This window comes from Vicugna pacos, chromosome 3, assembly GCF_048564905.1.
Source record: "Vicugna pacos chromosome 3, VicPac4, whole genome shotgun sequence".
NCBI lineage: Eukaryota > Metazoa > Chordata > Mammalia > Artiodactyla > Camelidae > Vicugna > Vicugna pacos.
In genome coordinates, this window is record NC_132989.1 from 110,283,077 (window position 1) to 110,301,102 (window position 18,026).

At 39.2% G+C, this 18,026-nt stretch overlaps 1 long non-coding RNA gene across 6 annotated transcripts in view; it reads left to right on the forward strand.

Annotated features, from left to right (window-relative positions):
* The window catches only part of LOC107034667 (uncharacterized), a 49,954-nt gene that overhangs the window by 12,162 nt on the left and 19,766 nt on the right, over positions 1-18,026 (forward strand). For 5 of the 6 annotated variants that reach the window (XR_012071558.1, XR_012071557.1, XR_004189397.2 and 2 more), the window contains exons 3-4: positions 15,608-15,735; positions 17,637-17,847. This is a non-coding gene — a long non-coding RNA (uncharacterized lncRNA). The remainder of the gene's footprint in view (positions 1-15,607; positions 15,736-17,636; positions 17,848-18,026) is intronic. The other variant, XR_012071559.1, reaches the window with a different exon arrangement.

The following is an 18,026-nucleotide window of genomic DNA, read 5'->3' on the forward strand; positions in this document are numbered from 1 at the left end:
GGAACAGGGTGTGCCCTAGAAGGAAATGGGCAGGAAGGGGAGAGGAGCTGGGTATGTCCCTTTGTGGTCAGGCCGCCCGACACGGCTGCTCTCTTGCTCCCCGCACGTCCCCTGTGGGCCCAGTCCCTGCCTCACCTACACCCCCCTCTCCTGATTGACCTTCCCTCTTCAGTAAGTGCTGACTGACACGCTTGCCCCAGGCCCCAACAAGTGATTGTTCTAATCTTTAGATGAGAACATCTCCACCTTGGTAGCCTATCAGAGGGACCTGAGGGGCGTGCTCCTCTGCTGGTTTCCCTGGTAACTGATGAGCCAACCTGACGTCAGCTCCCCCTGCCCCAGTAGTGAAGCCTGCCGCCACATTTGCCTGCAGTGGGGTCGTTCCAGGGCCTTGCTTCAGACAGGTAAGATCCCCCTGCGCATTAAACCATTGATGTCTCTGTCACTGACTCGGGGGTCTTCCTTTGCTCTTGAAGCTGGCCAGGTACTGAGCTTGCAGGCTTGTGGGTGCAGCCCAACAGTCCCTTTTCAAGAGTCCAACACTCACCTAGGCGTGAAACCATGGAACCTAGGTGGGCCCCTTAACCCCCAGAGCTGGGGCGTGGTAAGGCAATCCATGGCATACATTTAGTCACTTAGTCCTCCACAAAACCATTATTCCCTGCATTAATATGACACCACAAGACTATTATTGGCCCCTTTTACTGAAAAGGGTAGTAAGTGTCAGAGTCAGGGTTTTAACTCAGGCCAGCTGGCTTCAAAGACCATGCCATGCTCTTAACCATCACACTACAGGGGCTTTCAATCAACATCAGTTCCCTACACTCACACCATCTGTTCAATGCCAGGATTAAGCAGCCCAGTTGGGAAAGTTAGGCCGCCATATGTTTCATGTTATTACTAGTTAAGGTCCAGACTCAGCTGGGCCTTCGGTTCTGCTCCTTCACCTGTCGTTTGTTCTTGGTCCTCTCCCCTCCCCAGTCCCTGCAGTGGGCCTCCAACTCCTAAACCTTCTTCATTCCCTGCCCTCCTCACCTTCAGCAATGAAATTGTCCATGATTCACAGAGAAAACCAGTGCCGTTAGGGGTGGACTCTCGGCTTCTCTCCTCCCCTCAACTAACTTACCATCAAAGGCACCCTCTCCTCCTCCTTTCCAACCAGTTTTTGAGGAGGAGATGTGTCCATCTGTCCTATTATTTCAGACCATTCCCTCCCTCCCCTTTCGTCTCCACCAGGATTTCTATCAAGTGTCTCTTTTTCCCATATCTTCAAACTTCCCCCTCTCTGCTGGGTCCTTTCAGCATATAAACAGGTAAGGTTTTTCCTCCCCTCCACATCACTTCCATCCATAACTGTCCTAGGTGTCAGAAATTTCCAAGCACCAGTCCCTGAACTCTTCCTGAGTAGTGATGAAATTTCACTAACTCATGAAAAAAAGAGAAAAATAAGAATGATATAGGGAGTTTCTCATTAAGCTAAATTAACTAAGTTTGAATGATTTTCTTTTGTCCTGACATTATGGCCTTTTAAAAAATTTTTTTTCTGATATTCTTTGTATAGTAGGCCCTTTACATCTGCAGGTTCCACACCCTCAGATACAGAGAGCTGACTGTACCACACCATGTTATGTAAGTGACTTTAGCATCCATGGCGTTTGATATCCTTGGGGGTCCCTGGTACCAATCCCTGACAGATCCTGAGGGATGACTGTATGCCACCTTTCAGAGGTGTGAAAACTTCACTTGAACAATGAAAACAAGGTCTTTGCTGTGTTAAAACAGTGAGATTTGGGGCGTCTTTGTTATTGTGCACAGCCCAGATGTTCTCAGACTTTTTGGTTTCTGAGCATCTCTACATTCTTTATACTCTTAAAAACTATTAAGGACCTGTATTGGCTGTATTTTCTTTCTGTATTCTTGATGTCTGGCATCTGGGAACTTGCTGGTCCAGGAGAGATGGCCCCTTTGAGGATTAGCTAATTCCTAGAGATAAACTCCTCCCCTGTGAGTACAGCTTTTATGTGCAAACTAACTAGTCCAAAGCTGTACCCTGCTCCCCACAACCACCCCCTTTATCTGGCAATCACAGGGCTTTTATACTTTTGGCCAATACAGGGATACATCATTTTGCTGCACATCACAGATGCTGCATTTTTACAAACTGAAGGCATGTGACAACCTTGCATTGAGTAAGTCTGTTGGTGCCATTTTCCCAGCAGCATTAATGTTTTTTTAGTTGACGTCTAGTTGGTGACGTGTAGTTGTGTTAATTTCTGATATACAGCATAGTGATTCATTTACATATATTATATATATATATCTTTTCATATTCTTTTCCATTATAGGCTATTGCAAAGTATTGAATATAGTTCCCTGTGCTATACAATAGGTCCTTGTTGTTTATCTGTTGTATATGTTGTAGTTGATATCTGCAAATCCTGAAGTCCCACTTTATCCCTCCACACGCCACCCCTTGCTCAGTAACCATAAGTTTGTTTTCTATGTCTAGGAGTCTGTTTTGTAAGTAAGTTCATTTGTGTCATTTTTTTTAAGATTCCACATATAAGTGATATCATATGGTATTTATCTTTCTCTTTCTGGCCTACTTCACTTAGTGTGACAGTGTCCAGGTCAATCCACGTTGCTACAAATGGCATTATTTTACTCTCTTTTATGGCTGAGTAGTATTCCATTGTATCCACAACTTCTTTATTCAGTTACCTGTCAGTGGACATTTAGGTTGCTTCCATGTCTTGGCTATTGTAAATAGTGCTGCTGTGAACATTGGGATGCATGTGTCTTTTCAAATTAAAGCTTGTGTCTTTTCCAGTTACAATGGCCAGGAGCGGAATTGCTAGGTCATGTGGTAACTCTATCTTTAGTTTTTTGAGGAATCGCCATACTGTTTTCCATAATGGTTACACCAAACTACATTCCCACCAACAGTGTAGGAGGTTCCCTTTCTCCACACCTTCTCCAGCATTTATCTTTTGTGGACTTTATTATGATGGCCATTCTGACCAGTGTGAGGTGATGCCTCATTATAGTTTGATTTGCATTTCTCTGATAATTAGCAATGTTTCATGTGCATATTGGTCATCTGTATGTCTTCATTCAAGGTATGTCTGTTTAGGTCTTCTGCCCTTTTTTGATTGAGTTATTTGTTTTTGTTTTTGTTTTTTTGATATTGAGTTGTATGAGCTGTTTATATATTCTGGAATTTAAGCCCTTGTCAGTCACATCATTTGCAAATGTTTTCTCCCATTCTGTAGGCTGTCTTTTTGTTTATAGTTTCCTTTGCTGTGCAAAAGCGTTTAAGTTTAATTAAGTCCCATTTGTTTATTTTTTTTATATCTATTTCCTGGGTAGGATGCCCTAGGAGAACATTGCTGAGATTTATATCAGAGAATGTTTTGCCTATGTTTTCTTCTAGGAGCTTTATAGTGGCTTGTCTTCTGTTTAAGTTTAAGCCATTTTGAGTTTATTTTTGTGTATAGTGTGTGAGAGTGTCCTAACTTCATTGATTTACATGCAGCTGTCCTGTTTCTCAACATCACTTGCTGAAGAGGCTGTCTTTTCTCCATTGTATGTTCTTGCCTCCTTTCTCAAAGATTAATTGACTGTAGGTGTGTGGGTTTATTTCTGAGCTCTCTATTCTATTCTGAACCATGTGTCTGTTTTTTGTGCCAATACCATGCTGTTTTGATTATTGTATCTCTGTAATATTGTCTGAAGTCTGGAAGGGTTATTTCTACAGCTTCATTCCTTTTCTTCAGTATTGTTTTAGCAATTTTGGGTCTTTTGTGATTCCATATAAATTTTAGGATTATTTGTTATAGTTCTGTGAAAAATCTCATGGATAATTTGATAGGGATTACATTAAATCCATAGATTGCTTTGGGTAGCATGGCCATTTTAACAACATTAATTCTTCCAGTCCAAGAGCATGGGATATATTTCCATTTATTTAAATCGTATTTAATTTCCTTAATCAATGTTTCGTAGTTCTCCAGTTATAAGTCTTTTACCTCCTTGGTCACAGATATTCCTAAGTATTTTATTTTTTGAATGTGATTTTAAAAGAGATTGTTTCCTTACTTTCTTTTTCTGATATTTCATTGTTAGTGTAAAGAAATGCGACTGATTTCTGTATATTCATTTTATATCCTGCTACCTTGCTGAATTCTTTTATCAGCTCTAGTAGTTTTTGTGTGGAGCCTTTAGAGTTTTCTGTATATAGTATCATGTCAGTCTCATATAGAGACAATTTTATCTCTTCTCTTCCAATTTGGATCCCTTTTCTTTCTTTTTCTTGTCTGCTATGGCTAGGACTTCCAACACTATGTTGAACAGAAATGGTGAGAGTGAGAATCTTTGTCTTGTTCCAGATTTTAGTGGGAAGGCTTTCAGCTTTTCACCATTGAGTATTATGTTGGTTGTGGGTTTGTCATAAATCGCTTCTATGTTTTCTATTGTTTTTAACCTCAATTTTATTATTTCCTCCCTGATATTTATTACTTCTTTCATTTCAGCAGCATTACTTTTTAATTAAGGTATGTACATTTCTTAGACATAATGCTGTTGTACACATAGTAGACCACAGTGTGGTGTTAACATAACTATAATATGCACTGGAAACCAAAAATTCATGTGACTTGCCTTATTGCCACATTTGCTTTGTTGTGGTAGTCTGGAACCAAACCCACAGTATCTCCAAGGTATGCCTGTATTTCCCTTTCCTAATCACTCCAGGGCCAGGTACAAGAAACCCTAGGACAGCCCCTACACCCTAAAGCCTGCTGAAATTATTAAAACTAGCTAATCCTAAGGCTGCTTACCTTGCCTTGCCTGTTCCCTTCTGCAAAAAACCACAGTTAGGCTCTTACCCATGCTTTCCCCTTGCTCATTCTACCTGCAGAGTAACTAGTGCTTCCTTGTGTGGCCCTGCGTGACATGGCAGACCCCCTGCTCTTGGGAACAAAGTCCCCTTTCAGTGAGAGTCATCTCCTGATCTGTTGACCTAACCAGACCTGAATAATAATAAAGCCTACATTTAAAAACTGGACCTCAGTGAGCTTTTCTTTATGTGGTTTCTATATATTGATATTTACTGTTTTAGATATTAAAACTGAGAATTTTAAAAAATATGTATTAAATTCTTTAAAATAATGAACCCATTATCTATTATCATAATAACATCTTAATGAAAAATAACTATATTTTCCAAAAAAACCAAAAATAATTGTGAGAAGAGTACCACTATTTCAATTTTTGCAAATCTCTTTAATGTCTGGCTTAATTGAATGAAGCCAGATTTTTGGGTCTGATTCTGCAGTCAAAGAGCTGTGGTATCACATTCTGGAAAACACAATACATTCATGAAAGATTGAGAATGAAAAAGGCAAATAGCATTTTATTATTTTTAATAATTGATTTTGAAATTGATTTTAACTTCATAGTCCCACTGAAAAGAGCCCAAGACCACACTTTGAGAATGCTAACCTAGACAATCTTGACTAATACAGACAAGTTTTTAAAATTTTTGTTTTATTTTTTCTTCCAGTTTTATTGTGATATAACTGACACACAGCACTAAGTTCACAGTGTACAGCATAATAATTTGACTTACATCATGAAATGATTATCACAGTAAGTTTAGTAAACATCCATTATCTCATATTGATGCAAAATTAAAGAAACAGGGAAAAAACATTTTTTCCCTCCAGATTAGAACTCTTAGGATTTACTCTCTTAACTTTCATGTATAACATAAGCAGTGTTAATTATATTTATCATGTTGTGCATTACAGGCCTAGTACTTATTTATCTTATAACTGGAAGTTTGTACCTTTTGACTGCCTTCATCCAATATCCCATTCCCACCCCTGCCCCTGGTGTCAACAAATCTGATCTCTTTTTCCATGAGTTTGTTTGCTTTTGAAGTACAGTTGACCCACAACACTGTTAATTCCTGATATACAACATAGTGATTCAGTATTTCCATACGTTTCAAAATGATCAAGATGATAAGTCTAGCTACCACCTGTCACCATACAAAGAGATTACATAATTACTTACTGTTTTCCACACTGTACGTTTTATACCTGTGACTCATTTATTTTGCAACTAGAAGTTTGTATCTCAATTTCCCTTACCTATGTCATACCTCCTCCCGACATTACTCCCCTTTGGCAACCACTTGTTTATTTTCTGTTTCCATTTTGTTTTCTTCTGTTTTGTTCTGTTTATTCATTTGTTTTGTTTTTTAGATTCCACATGTAAGTGGTATCATAATTTGCCTTTATCTGACTTATTTCATTTAGCATAATGCCCTCTAGGTCCATCCGTGTTGTCACAAATGGCAAGATTTCATTCTTTTATGGTTGAGTAATAGTCCGTTGTGTGTGTGTGTGTATCTCACATCTTCTTTATCCATTCTTCTGTTGATGGGCACTTAGGTTGCTTCCATATCTTGGCTATTATAAATTATGCTGCTATGAACATAGGGTTGCATATATCTTTTCTAATTAGTGTTTTTACTTTCCTTGGATAAATACCCAATAGTGGAATTGCTGGATTATATGGTAGTTCTATTTTTAATTTTTTTGAGGAATTTCCATACTATTTTCCATAGTGGCTACACCAATTTACTTTCCCACACACTCTGCATTTATTATTTGTAGACTTTCTGTTGTTGGCCATTCTGCCAGGTATGAGGTGATATCTCATTGTACTTTTTATTTGCATTTCCCTAATAATTAGCAATGTTGAGCACCTTTTCATGTGCCCGTTGGCCATCTGGATGTATTCTTTGGAGAAATATCTATTTAGGTCTTCTGTCCATTTTTTGATTTGGTCTTTTGTTTGTTTGTTACTGAGTTGTATGAGCTGTTTGTATGTTTTTGAAATTAAGCCGTTATCAGTCACATCCTTTGCAGATACTTTCTCCCAGTCCATAGGTTGTTTTTCCATTTAGTTTATGATTTCCTGTGCAAAAGCTTATAAGTCTGGATAGGTCCCATTTGTTTATTTTTGCTTTCATTTCTATTGTCTTGGGAGACTGACCTAAGAAAACATTGCTTATGATTTATGTCAGAGAATGTTTTGCCTAAGTTCTCTTCTAGGAGTTTTATGGTGTTATGTCTTATGTTTAAGTCTTAGAATTCTTATTATGTTTTATTAACAAACCCTTGGAGAGTGCTGAGGGAAGGATTGGGAAGAATCAGAGAAGGATCACTGTGTTGAAAACAGTCATCTAGACCATCAAGAAAGTGAAAAGTCAACCCACAGTGTGAGAGAAAATATTTGTAAATGATATGTTTGATAAAGGATCTATATCCAGAATATATATTTAAAAAAAAAAAACTATTTTACCTCGACACTAAAAAAAAAACCCATTTTTTAAAAATGTAGACATTTCTCCAAAGAAGATAAAAATGGCCAACAAGTACATGAAAAGATGTTCAGTGCCATTAGTCATTATGGAAATGCAAGTGCAAGTCAACCACAGTGAGATAGAATTTCACACCCACTAGGATGACTAAAATTAAAATACAGACAATAACAAATGTTGACATGGATGCGGAAGAATCTTAAAAAAAAAACCTTGTATATAGATGTACAAAGTAGCATAGCCAAAAAGGAGAAGCAATTTAAATGTTCATCAACTGATGAATAGATGAATAAAATGGATTTATTCTAGATGAATAAAATTTATATTCAGACAATAGATTATTGTTTTTCATTAAAAAGTAATGAAGTATCAATACATATTATGTGGATAGTCCTCAGAAACATGCTGTGTGAAAGAAGTCAGTCACAAAAGGCCACATATTGCATGATTCCATGTGTATGAAAGTCCAGAATATGCAAGTCTATAGACACAGGTTTCCAGAGGCTGAGGAGATGGGGTTTTATTCAGTAATAAAAATATTCTAAAATTAGACGGTGCTAATTCCACAACTTGTGACTTTTGTGACTGGTACTAAAATGTACTGAATTTTACACTTTAAAAAGGTAAATTTCATGGTATGTAACAACTCAGCAAAGCTATAATTTAAAAAATAGTATTTAAAATGTTTAAAAAGAAAAATATTTATAAATATAACTTTTGTCAATAGTATTGTCATTAGTAATCGAAGCACAGAAGAAAATATGTACAAAAATTGGTGAAAGCCATCCTCTGACCGATTTGCCTCATGGCAGGTTCAGCACCAGGGACAGCTCTCCCCGAATGCCATCTTTTCAAAGTAACTTACAAAAGGCTGTTGAGATCCTGCAAAAGTTTTCTAAAAGTGACATCTCTATTATGCTTTTGTTCTTTTCAACAATGCCACATGTTATGGCAGCAATGCTTGCCTTTATTTGTACATTTTGTGAGCAGTTGACTAGGAGACAAAGGATCTACTATAATATCTCATTAATCCACTTAGCAAAATATACTGATTGATTGTTATGTGCCAGGCACTCACTTGGCATGAGATCTGAGACAAGTAACTTGCCTCTATTAGCTTCATTTCCTTATTCAAAACTTTTGAATAATTACACATTGCATGATAAACTAAGACAGTATTTGTGTAATAAGTTATATGACATATTCATGAAAGGTATTTTTATTGCTGAATTCTTGAACAAGTCATCTCATTGCATTATTAAGCAATTTATTTTATTCTGGGAGTATGTAACATTCATGACACTAGAAGCCCAGACTAATATCCAGGTCATACTCTGGCTTAAAGTTAATTCTGTTAAGAGACTTCATGGTAATAATCGTCTTCTTAAGCATGCTTCAGATGGGCACAAATTTCTAAGACATAACCCTGGATGTGGCCTGGAAATGGACCCATTTCTAAATATCAGGAAAGGATTAAAAGCTATGTACCTGATCCTTCACATTTCTAAATTTAGTCCAAAGATGAACTGCACATAACTACAGATACCTGTCCTCTACACATATTTCCTTTGATCAATCCTGTTGTAACAGAATTTACCTATAAGGTGGATGTTAATTCTAACTTCATGTAGCACTATTATAAAAGAATTGTGGAAGAAATAGCACTTCAAAATAAGAAGTTATGTAGAAATTTCCCACAAATGTTTGAACAGAAAAACTGTCAAATCATGTGACCTCATGTTTTCATCTGTATGACTGTGGTGGGGAAGGGGGACGAGATGATCTACTAAGATCTAACTAAGAGTATATGGTTCAGTTTCACTGAGTTTCATTACTCTCAGTCTTATTCAGATGGTTCCACTTTAGTTGCCATTTTCCAATCTTACTCATATTTAAAAATCAGCATAATTCACACAGGATGCTTAACTCCTCCAGATTCCATAAAGCCAGATGCTACTTCCTTAAGAAGAAAAAAACATTAAAAATATTGATTTTTAAAAGGGAACAGAGTGGAAGGCATTCACTTGATCTCTCAGTGTCCATTATTTCCTTTCTCTGGCTTAAGTAAAAACTTTATTTAAGAGATCATAGTATATTTCTGTATGTACCCTGAGGTTCATTAACACAAAAGTTGTAAATAGTACTTCTCTTCCTGAGGAAAGAAAGAGCATCACTTTGAGCAGGCACACACTGGGGACTCTAGTGTTCTGAGAAGTTGGGAGATGGGTCTTGAGTCCAAATATCTTAAAAAGCAAATACTTCCCATTTGCATTCTATGATCACTCTTTCATTTAATCCTTACCTTTTCCTTCAGTGATTATTTATTGCTTTCTTCAACTATAAGCCCATTCTGCAATACAGCTGTTCTTTTGTGGTGCATAGAATTTCAACAGTCTGCTTCCTTTCCTTAATAATTTCCCCAACTTACTCAACTGCCTATATTCTTCTTCAAGGTTTAAACGGGCCATATCATTTCATATCACTCAGCAACATTTATTACATTTAGAATATCTTGTCCTCAAATGTGCTAATGTAGTGTGTTTCTGGTCAATTTTAGAGCTCCATCAGAAAAAAAAATAGCCAGCCCATAATAAATAATATATACTTAAAGGAGCACTTGAGATGAGAGACTGAAACTGAAATCCATATTGACAAAATTCATGTAATACTTAGAAATCAGCCTCCAACATAAACTATTTTATCAACTTCCTTCAGGCTAAAGGCAAGCCATATCATGTCTATTATATTGGGTTTAAGACCGCAAATTCAGTTCCCACAGATTTATAGCACAAAAGTATTCACAAGCCCTGCCCTTCTTAGTTTGGACCGCAGACTCAGGAATGCAGCCAGATCATGTGTTGCAGGTAGATTCTATATTCTGGATGTGACGCTCAACCCTGTGCTCATTTCTCCATGACTTCTGTTCCATTCTCCAGTGCCAAGAAAGGTGTTTTTGTCACCCAGTGTCCCAAGAATCTTCCTTAGAACACCCTGAATTCTTTTGGGGGAGTAGTCTTTCCTCTCTATGCGCATGTGATGTTGGTGGAACTGTGCCTGAGGGAAGCAGCCCTCCTGCTACTACTGACACCCTACGGAGTCCTGAGCTCCTCCTAGTAGGTCCCAGTGTATCTAGAGGCTGGGAACAGGATGAGTCCAGTGGTTTCTCCTGGGAATTTGTCACTTGAGCCAGTGATGGAAGTTTGAAGTAAGACTGGAATTCATTCATTTCAGTGGAAGCAACCCAACCAGACTGCTGCAACTATGGACCATCCCTGGAATTCCTGCTTTCTCCCTGCTGGGGCTGCCTCAATTCCAAGACGAATTTTCTGGTCTTCCTAATACTTTTCTTTCTTTTAAGTTGGTCAGAGTCAGTTCCTGCTACTTACAACCAAAGAACCTGACCAACTCATTTCTAACTTCAGGTGAGTCTCTTGCCATGTTGAATGACTACTTAACAACAGCCAGTGCTGTGTGCTAATGCCAGATAAAATGCTGAAGCACTTACAGGGCCAGAACTATCTTGGGGGAATTATTGCACAGAAGGTCTTTGCTTTCTGTCCAGAAAACTAGAGCGTCGAAGAACCACTATAAAACACTATTAAAAGGAAGTTGGGTCATGAGTTTTTGTATCTTCAAACCTCAGATGTTAATTTTTTAACTTTAATTTTTTTAGTAAAAGCTGCACTGAAGTTTCAGACTCTAAGAATAAAATTAACCACAATCCCATCTTAATTCAGTGTTTTCACGTGTTCATGTCATCTGCTAGTCCTAGTCTATGTTCAGAACTCAATTTTATTATCAGTGTTGTCAAGGATTATATTTAACACCTTTTGTTATTTTATCATGCATATGTTTCCATTTTGCCAGTCTCCTTTCATTTTTCCCTCACCTCTCCCTCCTACTACCCATAGATAAACAAATGCTAAGAGCAACAAACTCTGCGTGTTGCTGTTTTCACTTCACAATACATCATGAATTCCCTCCAGTCAGCTGGATCTAATTTATTCTTTTTATTTGGAGGGTTTATAACCATTTACATGTAATGGTTGGGATTAAATCTGCCATCTTGATGTTTGTTCTCTGTTTATCCCATCTGTTTTCTGTTCACTCTCCCCCTTACTCCCTGCTATTGGTTTCTTAGCTATACCTCCTCATCTTCATTTTTAGTGGTTGTGCTAATGTTTATAATATATCCTCAACTTCCACATCTACTTTAAAGAATAACATTTGAAAGTTATGTATAACTTTACAAAAGTAAACTTCCATTTTCCCCTTCCATCCTTTGTTCTATTGTTGTCATTTTATTTCTGCATAAATTAGGAACTCAACATGTTCATTATTTTTGCTTTATGTAGTTAATTACTCTTAGAAGAAATTTTAAAATGAAAAAATACTTTCATGTTTACCCACATACGTACTCTTCATTCCTTTGTGTAGATCCAAGTTTCCCTCTGGTTTTATTTTTCCTCTCTCTAAAAATTTTCCTTGAACATTACTTATGGTGATGTTAAATGGCAAAGTCGCTCAGCTTTTGTCTTAATAAATCTATTTTACCTTCAGGTGAAATTTTTAAAGGAGATTTTTGCTGGATATAGAATTTTATGTTGACAATATTTTTTTCATTCTGCAATTTAAAGATGTCTCCTGACTTGTGTTATTTCTGAAAAGAAATCACTTATTCTTTTATTTGTTCCTCTGTACACCATGTGCCTTTTTTCTCTGGCTGGTCCTAAGATTTTTCTCTTTATCATTGTTTTTCAGCAATTTCATTGTGATGTGCTTTGTTGTGATTCTGTGTGATTATCCTGCTTGGACTTCCTTTTAAGATTCTTAGATCTGTGGTTTCATAGTTTTTATTAAATTTGGATTTTTTTCAGCCATTGTTTCTTCAACTATTATTCTGCCTCTGTCTCCTCCCCTCCTGCAACACACACTTTCCTGGGACTCCAGTTAATCCTGTAATGAATACCTTGATATCATCCCAAGGTCACTGAGGCCTAATTTATCTTTTCTATGTTTCAGATTGAATAGTTTGTATTATTACATCTTCAAGTTCACTTTTCTTTTTCCATGTCTAAGCTACAGCTTAGTCCCATCCAGTATATTTTTTCACTTCAGATATCTTAATTTTCATCTCTAGACTTCCCATTTGGTTCCTTTTTATGTCTTCACTATCTTCCCTGATTATATTCACATCATTTAAAGATCCTTAAACATATTGAGCATGTTTGTAAGAGCTATTTCAAAGTCTTCATATACTTGTTCTATCATCTCTGCCCTTGGTGGGTCTTTTTCTATTGATCTTTTTCTTCTGGTTTTGGGTCATATTGTCCTGATTCTTGGTATGTCTGGTAATTTTTTATTGGATGCTGAACACTGAGTTGCTAGGTCACTAAGTGTCTAAACTTTGCTACCCTCCTTTAAAAAATTGTTAGTGTTGGAAGGCAGTTAAATTCCTGGAAGATCAGATTGGTTTGATCCTTTCATGGCTGCTTTTAGCTTTAAGGACAGGTCTGGAGTAGCCTCTGTTCTGGGCTACCTTAGCCCTACTACTAAGGTAACACCTTCTGGGTCTCTTGAATAGTCATTTTGGAAGGTAGGTCTCTTGAAGGCATAATGTGGAAGATCCATGGCTTGACCTTTGTCAAGAGATTCATAAGATTCTCTCTCCACATGATAAAGCTTGAGACCAAAGAGTTGTTGTGAGGGAGAATGGAATTGAGGTTGGCTGCAGTTGCACAGAGGGACTGAACATATGGCTGGATGCTAAGAAACAGTTAAGAGTGCTCTTGTAAAGAAAAGTGGCTGTCAGATAGTTGAACATTATTCACAAGGTGTGTAATTCAGTGTGGTACTTGATTCTCTCTGTATATAAGGACTTGACAGCTTCTTGACCTGCTGCAGAGATGATACTGAACTTCCTGGTCCCTATTGGGATACGGTGACACTGAAGATTGCATTCATCTAACTGTGCGTCTCCTTAGGACTGTCAGCCTACAAACAGGAACTCTGAGGCACTGCTACAATTTTGAAGCCATTGTCCCTCGTCGTGTGTCTTTGCTTACATTCCTGAACCTTACAAAAGTCATTAAATTGTTCTGTGTGGAGCAATTCCTTTCCAGTTCACATTTGAAAAAGCCTATTTTGTTTCATCCATTTGAAAATTCCTTTGGTTACAATTTTTCATCACTACCCCTTGTTCAACACAATAACTGACTTTGAAAATTTCATTATCTGGGGGTGGTTTAAGAGTAAAGCAAGGGAGATGGCTGGGAACCATTTGAAATCATTTCACTGTGTTTACTTCTTTTTCCAGAGCTGGAGTAACTGTGGGGATAGCACCAACAATATCTGTTTTATAATGTACTTGCTTCTTCCCACATGGATATTCAACTTGGAGTCTGAGGTTCTTAAAATGAAGCTTTAAGTCTGACTGCTCATTGTTCAAAACATTTACCCATTCCATTAGGTCTTGCTGATCGTTAACTTGTAGGAAATATTCTTCTATTTTTTTTTAAGCCCAAACTTACCTTGTCTCAATTTAGTGGCATTGTTCACCTTTGAAATGTAGGTAAGTTTAATGTCCCCAAAACAGGTTGGCCCAGAAATAGATTCAGTGGATATTCATTCACAATACCAAACTGTCTTTTCTGATATCTATCTCATGGTTCTCTGAAGATTTCCCATTGTTTTTATTTCCTCAATGTTTAGAAAGCCACAAATGTAATCTGACCGTTTTAAAGGTCTGTGTTTTTCGCTCCATTCTCCAGCCCCAGGTTGTTTCTTAACAAACATGATATCCTGCAGAGGTCATAATAGACATAGGGACAACAAGGTCTCCTTAAGGTAAACATAAAAGTGCCCTGTGATACAGCTGTTGGGAATTCTGTGCACGAAGTTCCAGACAATCAGATTTGACCTTCATGCTTACGCTTAAGAGTATAGGAGCCAATTTCCACTGCCAGTAAAAATTTACTACCCATGGCACAAAGAGACTAACAAATGAAGGAAGTCGTCATAAAACCTGGAAGAAGCAGACAATGCCAAATACACCCTTTGCAACATGAAGTTCAAGTCCCAGAGCCAGAACACTTCACAGAGCTAGCCACCTCCAGGCTAAAAGAGGGGCTGGAACACACGGAGGTGAGGTTTAGGGGGCAAAGAACTGTAATCCATGTTCCATCAAAACACTGCAGGAAAGCTCACAGGACTTGGGTCTGCCTGTTAAAAACAGCATGTGTGTCTTTTCAGCTATTTAAACAGATCAACAGCAACAAACCTGCACATGAAGGGAATTACTCTGAACCCGTAGCTTTTTTTTTTTTCTATCTTCCCCTCGGGCCACTGAGAAAACTGCTTCCTGGGGGAAACCTTGTGTGACTGGTACCTGAACACTTTGGTGCCACCTGCGTTGTCTTTGCTGCTCTCCATTGTTAATGTTTCTATCTATGAGGATGCTAACTGGATTATTACCAACCTTAATGATGAGGTGCCCTGAACCATGAAGACCCTTATTCCATCGCTGAAGGTCGCGCCTGGGTACACCTGAGCTGTGAAATCTCCACGTGCATTAGATATGGTTTGAAGCGTGCCCTGATTGCAGCTGCTTCCTAGAAACTTTGAAGCTGTGCTGCAGGCACTCGGGCCCCAAGCCCTGGCCACAGATGACTGGATAGAGTTGTGTGCATGGCTCAAGGTTCCATAGGCTGGCTGAACCAGTCAGATTTTGCTTCTCAGAAATTTGAAGATGCAGTTTCCTTCAATGGTGGGAGCAGCCTTTTGTGCCCAGAGGATGGAGAGTGGGAGAGAGAGGTGGCGGGAGACAAAGAGAGGAAGGGGGAGGGAGAGAGAGACAGGGAGAGAACTTGTATAGAGAGAGGCAGAGGGATCTTGAACAGTGAGACCACCTCTCTGTGGATCGTGAGAAACACAGCTGGAAGCCTTCACTCATGTGTCTCTGGGTCCCAGGCCCCTTCCAGGAGGACTGGCTGTACTTCCTTCCTGTTCTGTGGGAGTCTCCTTGTCAAACTGACTTAAGTAGTTATCTGTCCTCACAACCTAAACTGCTTGAACAGAACCCAAAGTATGTTAGAAACTCATATTTCTTGCATATTTCTGGCAAGGCTGACTTAGGCTTAGGCAATATTTCATATTAATCATAAAACAGCAACTTCAGCTCATAGGCACTTGTCATTCTCACTGAAACCCACACAGGACTGGAATTCATGGATTTGCTCAAACCTCTTCCTTGCTGCAGACACTGAGCCTGTACCACCTCTTCAGCCCACCACGGACGAGGCCTGTGTGTGTCTTTCAGGTGCATGAAGACCTCAGGAGCCAAGGTGAGATGGATGTGTCTGGTGGGGAAGAGACCATTCCATGCCCCCTGTTGTTTAAGAACTCCCTCTTGCCACATTTGCCACCAGAAGGTGTTTCCTCTGTGTTGGTGATAAGCGTCCAGGCCTTCATTTTTCCTGATCGCAGCTGTGCACCTTGTGTGTCCTTCTGCTTCTGACTTTTGATGAATATCTGAGATGCATTCAAGTGTACCTGCCACGGCTCTGCGGATATGCCCTTGTAGCCCCACCCGACTTCATGCCTCCTACCAGGGACCTGCCAGGAGGCTCTGCAGAGTCCGGGCTGGGGTCAGCCTCTTCCACAAGCAGTGGAATATGGCGTGTATTCCCTGGGCACCTTAACATTCTGTTCTTTCTTAGGAGTTTGTACCCCAGTAAATAACATTCTTTTATGAGTCATATTTGTTTAAGAACCTGTTTCTCGGTGAACTCAATGTCCTTGGTTAATGTTAACCTCAGGAGAGATAAAATGTTAGCAATACTTGGCTTGACCTCTCATGTCTATTGTGGCCATTCTGTCTATTGTGGTCACTGTGACTTGGGTCATAGTCAGGGTATCATTATTGTCATTAACGTCTCTTCCCCAGAACTACATCTAAAAACCTGGGTCTCTTTAAGTCCTGGATCAATAAAAAGAAACTTGAGGGGGAAATCGTCACACTATTAGATCCGTTGCTTCTTTAAGAAGGTTAACAGAGGGGCTGGGCTTTCCTTCTTAGCTTGTGATTCAGAACTTGCTTGGTGTTTGTACGGGCACTGTTCTAGTCACAGTGGTATGAGACCCACACTCCTTCCCACAGGAGCTTGAAATCCAGTAAAGAAATAAACGTGACGATGATTTCAAGCATAAAGAACTGAAATCAAAATAAGGTTCTTGCTGATTTCTGCTAAGAGTATGTAGGAACCTGTGGAAACCTCAAAAAAGTAGCATCCTACTGCTGATGTAAGTGGGGCTGCCCGAAGGCTGATCCAAGGGCCCCTGCCAAACAGAGGTCACCACTCGGAGGAGAGAGTCCAGCACTTACTCACCTCCCCAAGGCGCATACCGCACACACACAGTGGCCTTGGCTGGGCCAATAATAGCAAAACAAAAACAAAAATGAAAAAATCCTAGCACTGCCCTCCCACTCTGGGCAAAATCCCAAACCCACAGGTAAATAACATCAGAACCTATTGATTCGCCCCTGAAACTCCTACTTCAGTGCTACAGAAGTGTGCTCTCCAGACCAGTGCCAACCAACTCTTGCCAATCTGCAAGAATACGTACAGAAATGGAGAGCGAGTGTTTAGAAACTTTTATGGCAACTTGATCTTGGTGCAACATTTTAATTTAATTTTACAAAAGTGCCAGTCTGTAAAGGATTGGCAGTTTTTTAAATGGATTACACCACAGATTCACCACGGACAGTTTTAAAAGCATTGCTCTGCCACAGTTTTCGAAGGGAAAAAGCCACTTTACTTCCTGCTCCAAAAAGAGACTCGTGGTGTCTCCCTTTCCTGCACAGTGCGTGGCTTCTCTCTCGGTGTGCTTGCACATAAAAAGACACACAGGAGGCACAGCCGAAAATGCAGCTGGTGACCGACTGCTCTCACAAGCCGATTGAAGTGCTCCATTATTACCTTGTGAAATATAGACCTAGTGGAAGAATTAACATCCATTTACCATTTTCTGATAAATGAATTATACATAGATGGAATATATATACCAGTGCTGAGTTTTTCTTTTAATCTACCCAGCATGCTTGATTTATAGCCAAGGGCAGCTTCTGGTAAGAGATATAAATACGTACTTATCTTTCCTATTTACCTCCAGGGATATGAATATTTTATAACAAACATCATTCTCACTAAGCATCACCTTATCTCTGCTCTGTTTTTTATTTAAGAGAGTCATAAATGTGTTTCCTTGGAATCGCACACTGAAAGTTCCAGAACATTCATGCAGTTTTCTAGGTCTTCACCTGTTGTCAGTTTGCACCAGCTGCTTCTCTCCACCTAATCCTGGGGTCCTTCCTGGGAGGTTAGTCCAACAGAGAAGCCACCACCCACAGGAAGTCCTGGCGCACGCTGAGCAGCGGACAGAGGCCGACACTTGAGGTACGTGAAGGCATTCCCACGGCATCTCCCAGATTTTGTCTTTGGGGATGACAGGGATAACGAGGAATGGGGCCAGGGAAGTCTCAGGCTCTTGTGTTTGTCCTTATGAATGTGCTGGTCTATGGTTAGGAGCAATGGCCTAAGTTACACGCTGTCCAGGAAAATGTCTAGCGTTACTC